The sequence below is a fragment of the Pelophylax lessonae genome (genome assembly GCF_965119305.1).
Source record: "Pelophylax lessonae genome assembly, chromosome: 3".
Classification (NCBI taxonomy): domain Eukaryota; kingdom Metazoa; phylum Chordata; class Amphibia; order Anura; family Ranidae; genus Pelophylax; species Pelophylax lessonae.
In genome coordinates, this window is record NC_138770.1 from 351,554,994 (window position 1) to 351,566,995 (window position 12,002).

The 12,002-nt window shown below is 46.2% G+C and overlaps 1 protein-coding gene across 1 annotated transcript in view; it reads left to right on the forward strand.

Moving 5' to 3' along the window:
- Window positions 1-12,002, forward strand: part of SENP6 (SUMO specific peptidase 6) — a gene marked incomplete at its 3' end in the record, with an annotated part of 259,644 nt that overhangs the window by 115,407 nt on the left and 132,235 nt on the right.

Genomic DNA, 12,002 nt, shown 5'->3' on the forward strand with positions numbered 1-12,002 from the left:
TGAACTCTGCAAACAAGACACTGCAGAGACTTTTCTCCAGGCCATTTAATGTGGCCCTCACACCTCTCCTGCAGCTGCAGAAGAGCTCCAGCCCTCCTTTGGACCTCCTCTAGATCCTGCACCTTCTGCTTTCCAGCATTGCCTCCAGCTTCTTCCCAGCAGCATCACAAGGCAATGGGGGTGCAATGTGATGTAAGGGAGGGTGGGGTACTCAACTTCTGATAGTGGAGAGGCTCCTAACGTCTTATGTAAGGGTAGAGAATGCTCTGGACATCTAGTCTAACAGATACAACTGGCCCTTTTCAGGGCAATCATAATGCTGATGCGGCCTGCGATTAAATTGAGTTTGACACCCCTGTGCTACTTGCTCAAAGTAGCTCCTTATTGGTACTTGCTAGTTATTCGAAACAGCCCAGTTATAATATTGTTCAGTAGAAGTGGGCTTTTTATTGCAACCCTAAAATTATTTTGTACAAAGTGTTTTGAAGTTAACATGTCATGTTTTTATAATGTAGGATCCTTGCATAAAACTATTTAAATGAGAAGGTTTATGCCATACTGATGTATTTCTATTGTTTGTATAGCTTGGACACATTACATAGCTCTTTATAGGGTACATTCACATTTGTCTTCTACCAAAGTATTCATACCATATTGTTACACAGATGTTGATATTGACAGATGTTTAAAGTTCTTCCCAAAGCTGTAAGCCTTGTACATTAGGAAACATTAACACATTGTTTTCATTCTTTTTCAAAGTGGATTTTATTTTCCTTTCTCGCCTGTGGAGTGAAACCGTCTTAAACGTAACTCCACTTTTGTCTGCAAAAAAAAATAGCAAATTAAATAATTGCAACGCAAACCATGTTGTATTACTAAACCCACAACAGTAAAATCAGTCTGTATATGCAGTAAAGCATACTTGTTAAACTCGCTGTGGAACCTAAGGGGTAATCCTTTGCATTGTGTAAAAAGGCAGTTTGATCCTGTCTTCTCTGATGCTCCCCTTCTTCCACAGTCCCCAATCCATCTCTTGATAGTACAGAGCCTTGGGGCACTCTGTTCTTTCTCAGTTTGGAGTGTATTGCTAGAGAGGGACAGGGACAATCGGCACTGTTCAGACAGAGGGTCAGGGTCCTGCAGCCTCATAGGACAGTCAGACAAGAATGGAAACTCCTACAAGCTTTAACCAGTGCTCAACCGGACACTGATAGAAGTCACAAAACTGCTATATACTACTGATAAGAAAAGGTATTTAGCAGTTTATATTTACTAAAATAAATGCATTTCCATGTTCTGTGTACTGTTGTAGACCAGATATAGTGAATGCAGGCTCCTGGGTTTAGTAACACCTTAATGTTATTAAAAAAATTACCTTTCCTTTTCAATCTGCAGTGCTGTAATTAGGTGTAAAATTCAACACAATATTGCAACCTTGATGTGGTGTTCTATATCACTTCTACTTATGTTGTGTGGCTCGCTGATTTTTCCAGAAGTCTGGACTATGATGAAATTCAGATTTTAGGCTGTATAAGTTATGGTGAGATACTCCCAAAGGGTTAATCGCTTCTAAAGGAATGCAGACACCTCAGCTTGCATCATTAGAACACAGAAAGCTGATTAATAATGAACCAGACCCTCCCTTTCAAAATAAGTATGTGATCAGTCTGGTGACAAAAAGAGCCCTTTTTCACAGTAAAAAAAGTTAGGAATCTGCTACAAAATTAAAATGTTACAATCCCTGCAATGTACATTGATCCCCCAGAGGGGTTTGTTTTTGTTCTCCACAAAAATGGAGTTACTCTTTAAAACTTGGGGTTATATTGCCACCTACAAGGGGATTGAACATTGGCAAAAAAATTGTAGGCCAGTCCAGGATAACCCCTCCTTCTTACCAGCATGCCTCTGTTTTCTGCTATCATCCTAGGTAAATGGACATCTTTCTCTATCGTTCGACAGAGGCAGCTCCATATCTTCTTTAGACCATTGGGTTATGCTCCTCCCATCAGGAATAGGACACCAGGCAGGAAAAAGCTTTACCATGCCTATGGGGGCTGTCCCTGCAGACATAACCCCACACTCTGCTACATCTAGTTTTTCTGCTTAGTTTAGGAATAGTACCTAGTTCCCTGCTGGGTCTTCGGTCTTAGCTAATAATAGGGAAATTTGTTATTTGTGATTTTTTAATTATTTTTTACTAGTTAGAGTTCCTGGAGAACTACAAGCAACAGCCGGCTGTGGTTTCAGTCTGGATATTTTAGATCCTTATGGTCTCCCAGCCTGGCCAGCGAGCGTGAGCAGGTTATAGTCCACTACAGAGTCCTGATGGATGGGGAAGAGCCTGTTAGTGGACAAGTCTCACTGGGATGCGATCGACCTGGAACGCCCTGAGTCGCAGCATACCCCCGCGCTGGCAGCACCCTCACCCCGGGTGGGAGGTGGACTGTTCGGAGTGGCGCCCACCTGGTACCGTGGTATGGTGAGTAAAACTGCCCCCCCCCTATTATCTGGTGGTTTAAAGGTGGACGTGGGCCCCCGTCCTGTAGTAGTCGAACCCTCGGGGCTCCCTCGGTTCCCCTGGCCTCTGGGATGTTAGGCCTACCCACTCCAAGTACTTTTCCCTACCCACCTTGGGGGGGGGGGGGGGTGGAAATATTGCGGCCGCGATGGCATTTTTCTGCGGGGGTGACCTTATCCTGATGGGGTCCCTTCCTAGGGACCCTCTGATGCCTTTTGTCTGGGACCCCGCATGGTGCGCCGTGGGGGGCCACCATTTTGCTGTAGATTCACGCTTTCTTTTCTCCCATTGAAATGCATGGGCAGCCATTTTTTTGTTCTCTCCCCATAGGAATGCATGGAGCGGTTATTTTCTTGTAGTCCACAATGCTGGACAGGCGAATGGCATGTAACACAGAAATCTAGCTATGACAGGCTGTGCTTGTCATTTCCTGTGGCAGATAATTTTACTTTGTTTCCCAAGAACATGCTGGCAGTCTCCTGAGCGGTTTGGTAGCGTTTCTGGGGTCCCCTGTAGGTTTTGTCACCCACTCTGCTATCGGATTGTTAATTGCTAATTTAGCAGTGGGATCGAGATTTAGCGACTTTTAAAGTGACACTGCATTATTTTCATCTTAGTGTAAAATGGAGTCCCAGGGTACTATTTCACCTATAGCCCCCCTAGAAGTGGCTGCGGAACGCCCCTGTCTGCGATTACAGCAGTCTTGGAAAGCCTGGTGTCAAAGGTTGTTTTTGTATGTAAAAGTGTTGCTAGCCGCAAATGTCCTCTGCCTTCGCCTCCCTCTGTAGTTTCCTCAGATTCTGAGGCAGATATGGCCCCGCAGACGCACCCCACCCTGAGGGGTCGGTGTCTTAGCAGTTCTGATGGGGAAGAGGACCTCGTCTGCTGCCACGTGTGAATGCGCATTGGTGGAAGCAGTTATAGTTTGTGTGGAAAACTTTAAAATTGGCAGATGAAGCTACAGTGTCGGGATCGCAGCTGTTTTTTGGTTCCCCAAAATACAGAAAATCAGTTTTTCCTTGTCCGTAGCTTTTTGACGATATTGTCAATGAACATGCTAGTGGTGCCTAAGTGCTTTTAACGCCGTTATCTTTTTGCAGATGCAGTTTCCAGTAGGTGGACCGTGCCACCAATGGTGGATCATCCAGTTTCCAGTCTGAATAAGTATACTGTGGTTCCTGTGGAAGAATCCCTGGCCTTCGCGGACTCTGTGGATAGACAAGTGGAGTCTGTCCCGCCATCTACATGTACTAGCGGGTTCCATATTGAAACCAATATTTGTGAATGTTATGGTGTCACAGACGGTGACTGAATGGGTGAAGTTACTAAAGGGTAACTTGGAAGCTGAGCAGCTCCCTTCAGCGGTGCTGGAACTGATGGCCCAGATGTCTCAAGCCCTGTGCGATGCGTCCCTGGATGCGGCTCCCCTAGTGGCCAGAGTGTTGGGAGTGGGGATTGTGATTAAACGCATGGTGTGGTTGAAAAGCTGGTCTGCGGACCAGGCTTCCAAAAAGGCTTTGACAGATCTTCTCTTTATGGGGGAGAGGTTGTTTGGGATCCTCTCTGGACGATTTGATCAAAGGCCTTACGGGGGGGGGGAGTACTCTACTCTTCTTCCTCAGTCCTCTAAGGGCCAGGCACCATGTGATAGGCTGGGGCCTTCCTTCACTGCTCATAAGCGATTTTTTCGTATTTCAGGGTCACACGAAAAAGGGAAGCCGTTCAGGTCTTCTGGAAGTTCCAAGAAGCCATGGTCGGGTAAATCAAAGACCGGTCAGTCCGGATCTGCAGATAAATCCTCATCTGCATAAAGGGGCACCATCGCCCGCTTCTGGGGTGGAAAGACATCTTTGCTTCCTTCCTGGGACCTTGGACTTCCTTGTTTCAGGTCTAATGGGTTTACAAGTGATAAGAGGAAAGAGAGGGAAAGGACCCTCTCGGAATGGTTGCAAAAGCCTGGCTCACAAGGTAGAAGGTGCATGAAGAAAAACTTTATTCGGGTGGTGGGAATACAAAGACACATATATTACACAAAATTGGGATAAAAGTTGCTATTACACTAGCATGTATCGTCCATGGTGTATGCAAAAACCCTGGAGACCTGTGTGGGTGAATGTGCCGTAGTCGGCACTACCCTTGCCAATGCCCCACCCACCCTGCAAACCCTGTTGGCACCGATTCGGAAGGTGGGAATTGATCTGTTGCCAGGAACCTTCAATCACTTCAGCCAACCTAGGGGATCAGAGTGCCATGGCATGCCAAACAAGTTGCAGTGTGTCAATAGCTAGCTGAAAAAGTCGTCATAGTGCTATAGCTATCTATGCAAAAATAGGCAGCTACCTGTGTCTATGGGGACAATAAGCCATGCAAGTTTCTATGGAGATGGCCGTGTGTTGGAGGCATCACAGTTCATAGAAGCACAGAGCAACAAAGCTCTGTGCTCAGACAGCCAGGTGGAGCACAGAGCTTTGTCTAGGGGACAGAAAGCTATGCTGAGTGATACGATCCTTCGGGTTAACCCAATCAAGTGGCTGTCAATATCATCTGGATTAAGAGATACACTCTTCTGAGAGTTTGTGGCAGTGTGCGTTATCCATATCCATCTGGTAAGAGGCCCAGCGGGGCTACCTTGCATGCACGGTGGAGAGCACATATTTTGGTTGGAGCACAGGGATTGTTGGTTTTTGCAGAGGAGAGCACTTACTTTTATTCCGTCCGGTAAGGAGGAATTCCAGCAGGTGGAGGGAATTTAAGTCACCATTTGAGTTCATCACCATCTGTCAACATTTATAGCACGGGATTGTTATTCCGACACATAGACACGTTGTGTCTGGGACTTTATTTATCACAATTTTGCATCATAATATTTTGTTTATTTTGAATTTGCATCTGTGATTTCTTTGCACATTTATTGCACATCACCATTTTGATAAAGCGCACCATCTATCACACAGCATATCTACACATCCCTATCTACGCTGGTCACCAGCGGTTCCTTCGCTTTGCCGTAGCAGAAGAGCATTATCAATTTGTGGCGTTACCCTTTGGTCTCGCCTTCGCTCCCAGGGTGTGTACCAAAGTATTGTCCCCGGTGTTGGCTTTGTTGCGCCAATGGGGGGTTGTGGTACTGGGGTATCTAAACGATTCCCTATTGAGAGCAGTCTCTCATTCAGCCCTGATGAGCGACCTGGCGATTACTGTCAGCTCCCTGCAGGAGTTCGGATGGAACATCAACTTCAAGAAGTCCGCCCTGATACCTTCTTTGAGACTGGATTATCTGGGCCTGACTCTGGTTTCAGCTTTGGTGAGGATCTTTCTACCCCCGGACAAGCTGCAGAACTTGCAGGGGGTGATCCAGTTGTTGGCAAACAATCTGTCCTCGCTGTGAACTTGCATGCAGGCCTTGGGTCTAAAGGTATCAACCTTCGAGGCGGTTCCGTTTGCTCAGTTCCTTACCAAACCTTTGCAAAGAGAGATTCTTGTCAAATGTAACAAGGATCCAAAGTCCTTGGACACTTTGATTCGGCAGAGTCGCAACACAAGATCTCCTCTATTATGGTGGCTTCATTCTCCAGCACTATGCCAGGGCAAGTCCTTCCTCCCGTTGTTTTGGACGGTGGTAACCACAGACGCCAGCCTGTCGGGCTGTGGCAGGGTACTGGGGAAGCTCTGTGCCCAGGGAACCTGGACCGTAGAAGAGTCCAAACTGCAGATAAATGTTTTGGAGCTCAGAGCAATAAAGCCACTGGACGAATTGTCTGCAAGATTGTCTGGTTCGGTTTCAATTAGACAATGCCACGGCTGTGGCTTACATCAATCATCAGGGGGGCACCAAGAGTGTCTTGGTGGCCAGGGAGGTGGCCGAGATTCTGGCCTGGGCGGAACTGTTTTTTCCAGCACTCTCTGCTGCGCACATCCCAGGTGTGGAAAACTGGCAAGCGGATTACCTGAGTCGTCAGGTGTTGGATCAAGGGGGAGTGGCCCCTACACCCGGATGTGTTTCATCTCCTGTGTGTTTGGTGGGGGGACACCCTAGGTCCATCTGTTTGCTTCTCAACAAGAAGGTGCGGAGGTTCATAGCCAGGTCTCGGGATCCTCTGGCCGACGCCACAGACGCACTGGTGGCTCCTTGGGATCAGTATTGGCTGATTTATGCCTTTCCTCCGCTGAAACTCCTGCTGAGGCTTCTACACAGGATAGAGGTGGAAGGGATTCTGGTGGCTCCAGACTGGCCTAGTAAGGTTGGTCACTGATGCTCCTTGGACACTTCCTCTCAGGGAAGATCTGTTGTCTCAAGGTCCAATCTTCCATCCTGCTTTACAGTTGCTGGCTTTAACGGCATGGCTGTAGAAAGCCAGGTGTTGAGGGATAGAGGTCTTTCTGATTCTGATTCCTACGCTACTGAAGGCTAGGAAGTCGACTTCCAGGAAGATATATCATTGTACCTGAAAATTGTATATGTCATGGTGTGAATCGCTGAAGGTGCACCCTCACTTGTTTTCAGTAACTAGGGTTTTGGCCTTTCTGCAAAAAGAGGTTGAACAGGGGTTGGCTTTGGGCACTATCAAAGGCCACGTGTCGGTTTTGGCTATATATTTTCAACGCCTGTTGGGAATGCGCCAAATGGGTCCTCCGAGACAGTCCCTGCTACCTCCGTGGTATCTGATCTGGTATTATCTGTTCTTCAAATACCTCCTTTTGAGAACATTTGGGAGATTCCTCTGCTTTTATTTTCTCAGAAGGTTGCCTTTGTGGTTGCTATCACTTTTGCCCACAATCACTTCTGCCTGCAGAGTATCTGAATTGGCGGTGTTGTCATGCCGCTCACCTTTGTTGGTCCACAGAGATAAAATGGTACTCCGACCAAATCAGTCTCTTCTCCTTAAGGTGGTTTCTGATTTTCATTTGAATGAAGACATTGTACTGCCTTCACTCTGTCCCAAGCCTAAGCATTTCAAGGAAATTGCCTTGCATTCTTTGGATGTGGTTCGGGCGATCTGGGTTTACCTGAGTCTTTCCGAAAATTCGATGCTCTATTTGTCCTTACTGAGGTACCTCGTAAGGGATTGGCTGCGTCTGCTGCGACCATCTCTAGATGGATCAGGCAGACGGTTGTTCAGGCTTATTCGCTGAGGGGTCACGTTCCTCCATTCCATGTGAAGGCGCATTTTACTAGAGCGCGGAGTACCTCTTGGGCTTTTCGCCATCAGGCCTCACTGATGCACGTTTGCAAGGCGGCGTCTGGGCATACGTTCACAAAATTCTACAAATGTGATGTGTTGGCATCTTCAGATGCCTTCTTTGGCCGCAATGTTTTGCCCACTGCTGTTTTTAAAGAGAATCTTTTTTGTTCTCTTTAAGGGTGTATGTTTTTGCCAATTGAGCTCCAGTTGTTCCTGGTTGAGCTCCATATTACCTTGTTGACTAAGTTTAGCCCTTGGGGAGTTACGTTCTTCTTTGCGTTATCTTCCCATCCCTCATGAAAATACTGCTTTGGGACATCCCAATGGTCTAAAGAAGATATGGAGCTGCGTCTGTTGATGAACGATGGAGAAAACTGTTTTTTTGTATTTACCGTAAAAGCCTTTTCTCTGAAGTTCGACAGACGCAGCACCCGCCCCTCTACTTATGAGTGCAATGGGGTTTTTGTCTTCTAAACACTGCTTGCAATGAAACTAGATGCTGTAGCACAGTATGTGGGGTTATGCCTGCGGGGACAGCCCCCATAGGCGTGGTAAAGCTTTTTCCTGCCTAGTGTCCTATCCCTGATGGGAGGAGCATAAACCAATGATTATGATATATGGAGTGGCGTCTGTCGAAGAACTTCAGAGAAAAGGATTTTACAGTAAGTACAAAAATCCAGTTTTTCTTTACCTCTGCTACTATAAATACTAACCTATTTTGCTACCTACCACCCTAGGTTATCACCCTAACTTGAGAATCTCCAATCTTTCTAAACAAATGGGCAGTTTATTGTCCTTCAGACTGTAGGGGGAGCTGGACTGCGGCCAGGGAAAGTGGAAGTTTTCCTGGCGTTAGTTGAAGTAATTTTTACCACATTAAGGTGGAGGAATAATGCCCCATGGTTGGTGTCAATGGGAGGACTAGAGCCCCATTGTTGGTGTCGATGGGGAAATAGGGTGCCCCATTGTTGTCAGTTGGCTGAAAGGGGTCTTGTATTAGTGGGATATTAGTGCCCCAATATTTGGCTAAAGGCAAGCAAAGGGCCGCAGTTTGGTGACTACTGCCGCAATTTATAAGTTAGGTAACGTAACACATAATATGAAATTATTTATAATATTTCCTTTTTGGGTGTTTCAATAAATATGTTTAGATGATCCTTATTACGTTCTCTTATGTCATTTTGTTTCTTAGCCATGTTGACTGTCTTATTTAATCTCTTTTTATGTGTAATAAAGATTTACTGGACTCGCATTAGACTTTTTTAGCACACTAATCTCTTCTACGCTCACTTGCAAAATCTGGCATTCCAAACTTGCCAAATCTCAAAACAGCCTCCGTTTGCGTGAAGGTGTGCCTCCACTTTCCAGAGGGTCTTCTGAATCATGGCAGAATGGTTCCTAGTGTTTTTCTCTTGTATCTCAATGCTCTAAATGTTCAAATTTGAGTCCAATAGTTAAAGATGGAACCCACCTGTTATTGCCTCCCTCAACCAGGTGGATTTTCTAGCTTCTGTGGACCTCAAAAATGTTCACTTGCTTATGCCCATCATTGCAGCACTTTCTGTGCTTTACTGTTTGGCCCCTACTAGTTTTTGGCATTGCCTTTCTGTATTTCTTCTCTACCTTGGTTGTCCTATCAGTTTCTGGTTAGTTTTAACCAGTTCTGTTTTTGTGGCATCCCCAATATGGGCTACTTGAATTTCCTCCTACGAAGTGAATTATTGGCGAGAGCTCTGTTGACATGCACGGTCTCGAACTGTCCAAACATTAGAGGTTTGGGTGGATACTGAACCTTCAAAAATTGTCTCTGGAATCAACTCATCTTTTGGAGAAATTGAGTCTGGTCCTGGACACTTCTTAGTCATTGGCCTTCCTTCCCCAGGAGAAACTTCAGATTCTCTGGTCTAAGGTTTGAATTATTTTTTCAAAACCGTCCGACTCTCCGCTTCTGCACGAGAGTCTTTGGGCTGATGGTAGTCTCCTTCGAGGCACTCCCCTTTACCCATTTTTACTCCAGACATCTACACTACAATGTTCTGTTGCTGTCGGACTAGTTAGTCCTATCTCTGGACAGGCCTTGTGGCTCAGGAACCCAGCTATGAAGTTGGGGGAAGCCCTTTCTTCCTGTGTTCTGGAAGATTCCCATTGCCAATGTAAATCTGTTGATCTGGGTAGGACTCTTGGGCACCTTGTCATCAATGGAATTTTTTCCTGATAAACATCCTAAAATTTCAGGTGATTTGGTTGTCTGTTCAGTGTTTGACCACCTTTTTGGAGAGATTTCTGATCCAGATTCAGTCTTCTACAATAAGAAAGAGAGAGTGGATCCAGTACTTAACAGAGCTTCATGTTCCAGCCTTGTTAGCAATGTACATTTCAGGTGTAGGTAGGTCGTTTTCCCCAGCCAGAAGCACCTGAACCTGGGAGAGTGGTCCCTGAACCCAGAGATGTTGGGAGATCCCCCCTGCTTACGCTGTCCCAGAAGATGGCCTTTTTGGTGGCTATTACCCCTACTTGCAGGGTGTCTGAGCTGGTGGCGTTATCTGTCTTACCCCCTATCTGGTGGTCCGCAAAGATAAGGTGGTTCTTCGCCCATGTCCGTCGTTCCTTCCTAAGGTAGTCTCTGATTTCCATTTGAATGAAGACATTGTGTTGCCTTTCCTGTGTCTCAGGCCCAAACATCCTTAGGAGGTTGCGTTGCATGCCCCGGATGGGGTTCGGGCAAATTGAGTGTATTTTGCAGCCATGGTGTCTTTTCGGAGGTCAGACTCACTGTTTGTGATCATGGACGGGCCAAGAAAAGGGCTGCCCGCTTCTTCTGCGACAATTTCCAGATGGATCAGATAGACCGTGACACAGGCCTATTCTATCAAGGGTCAGGTTCCTCCTTTCCTTCTACTCGGGCACTTAGTGATTTTTGGCCCTTCCGTCTTCAGGCGTCAGTGGTGAATGTTTGCAAGGCGGCCACTTGGTCGTTGGTGCACACTTTCACTAAATTTTACAAAGTGGATGTTTTGGCATCTGCGGATGCTTCTTCGGCCACAAGGTTTTGCATGCTGCTGTTGTTTAGAGGGTCTGTTCCCTCTTTGGGGGTGTATTCATGTTGGGCTCTAGTTTTTTTGTTGATCTCCTGTTTACCTGGTTGGCTATTGTGTTTTACCTTTTTTAGGGATTTTTTTTTGGTGTCCCCCCCCCCCCCTCCCTCATGTTTGGCACTGCTTGGGGACGTCCCTATGGTTTTGAGTAATGGAGAGCTGTGTCCGTCAATGAACGAATGATAAAATAGTACTTTACTTACCGTAAAATCCATTTCTCTGAGTTCATTGACGGACACCGCACTCGCCCCTCTATGGAGTTTTAATACTTCTGACACTGCTTGTTACTAAACTGAAGGCCTATAGCAGAGAGGGAGATGTATACAGTGGGGTGAAAAAGTATTTGATCCCCTGCAGATTTTGTACATTTGCCCACTTACAAAGAAATGAAGGTGCTATAATTTTTATCATAGGTGCGTTTTAAATGATGGCAGAATATTACCCAAAAATCCAGAAAAAAAACACCTAAAACAAATGCTATAAATTGAGGTTCAGTGAGTGAAAGAAGTATTTGATCCCCAAGCAAAACATAACTTAGTACTTGGTGGAGAAACCCTTGTTGGCAAGCACAAAGGTAAGAGGTTTCTTGTAGTTGGTCAACATGACTTAGTACTTGGTGGAGAAACCCGGAGAAACCCTTGCCAAGCACAGAGGTGAACATGACTTAGTACTTGGTGGAGAAACCCTTGTTGGCAAGCACAGAGGTGAGAGGTTTCTTGTAATTGGTGACCAGGTTTGCACACATCTCAGGAGGGTTTTTGGTCCACTCTTCTTTACAGATCTTCTCCTAATCCTTAGGCCCCTTTCGCACATGCGTATCTGTTTTATAGGCGGATCTGAACAGATGCCCCATGCATCTCTATGGGGCATCGGATGTCAGCGGAGACATGTCCGCTGACATCCAATCCTGTCCGTCAAATCCGGACGGATGGAAACCCTATTTTCCATCCATCCTGGCGGATCGGATCGAATGGGATTGGATGAGAACGGACAGGCAGTCTGTTCTCATCCGATTCCCCCATAGAGAAGAGCGGGGACTTGACAGCTCTGTCTCCGCACACAGCGGAGCGGCAAGTGTGAAAGGGGCCTACGTTTTCTTGGCTGTGGCTTGGCAACTTGAAGTTTAAGATTCCGCCATACATTTCCAATAGGATTAAGGTCTGAAGACTGACTAGGCCACTCCTTTGTTGCCTTTGCAGTATGTTT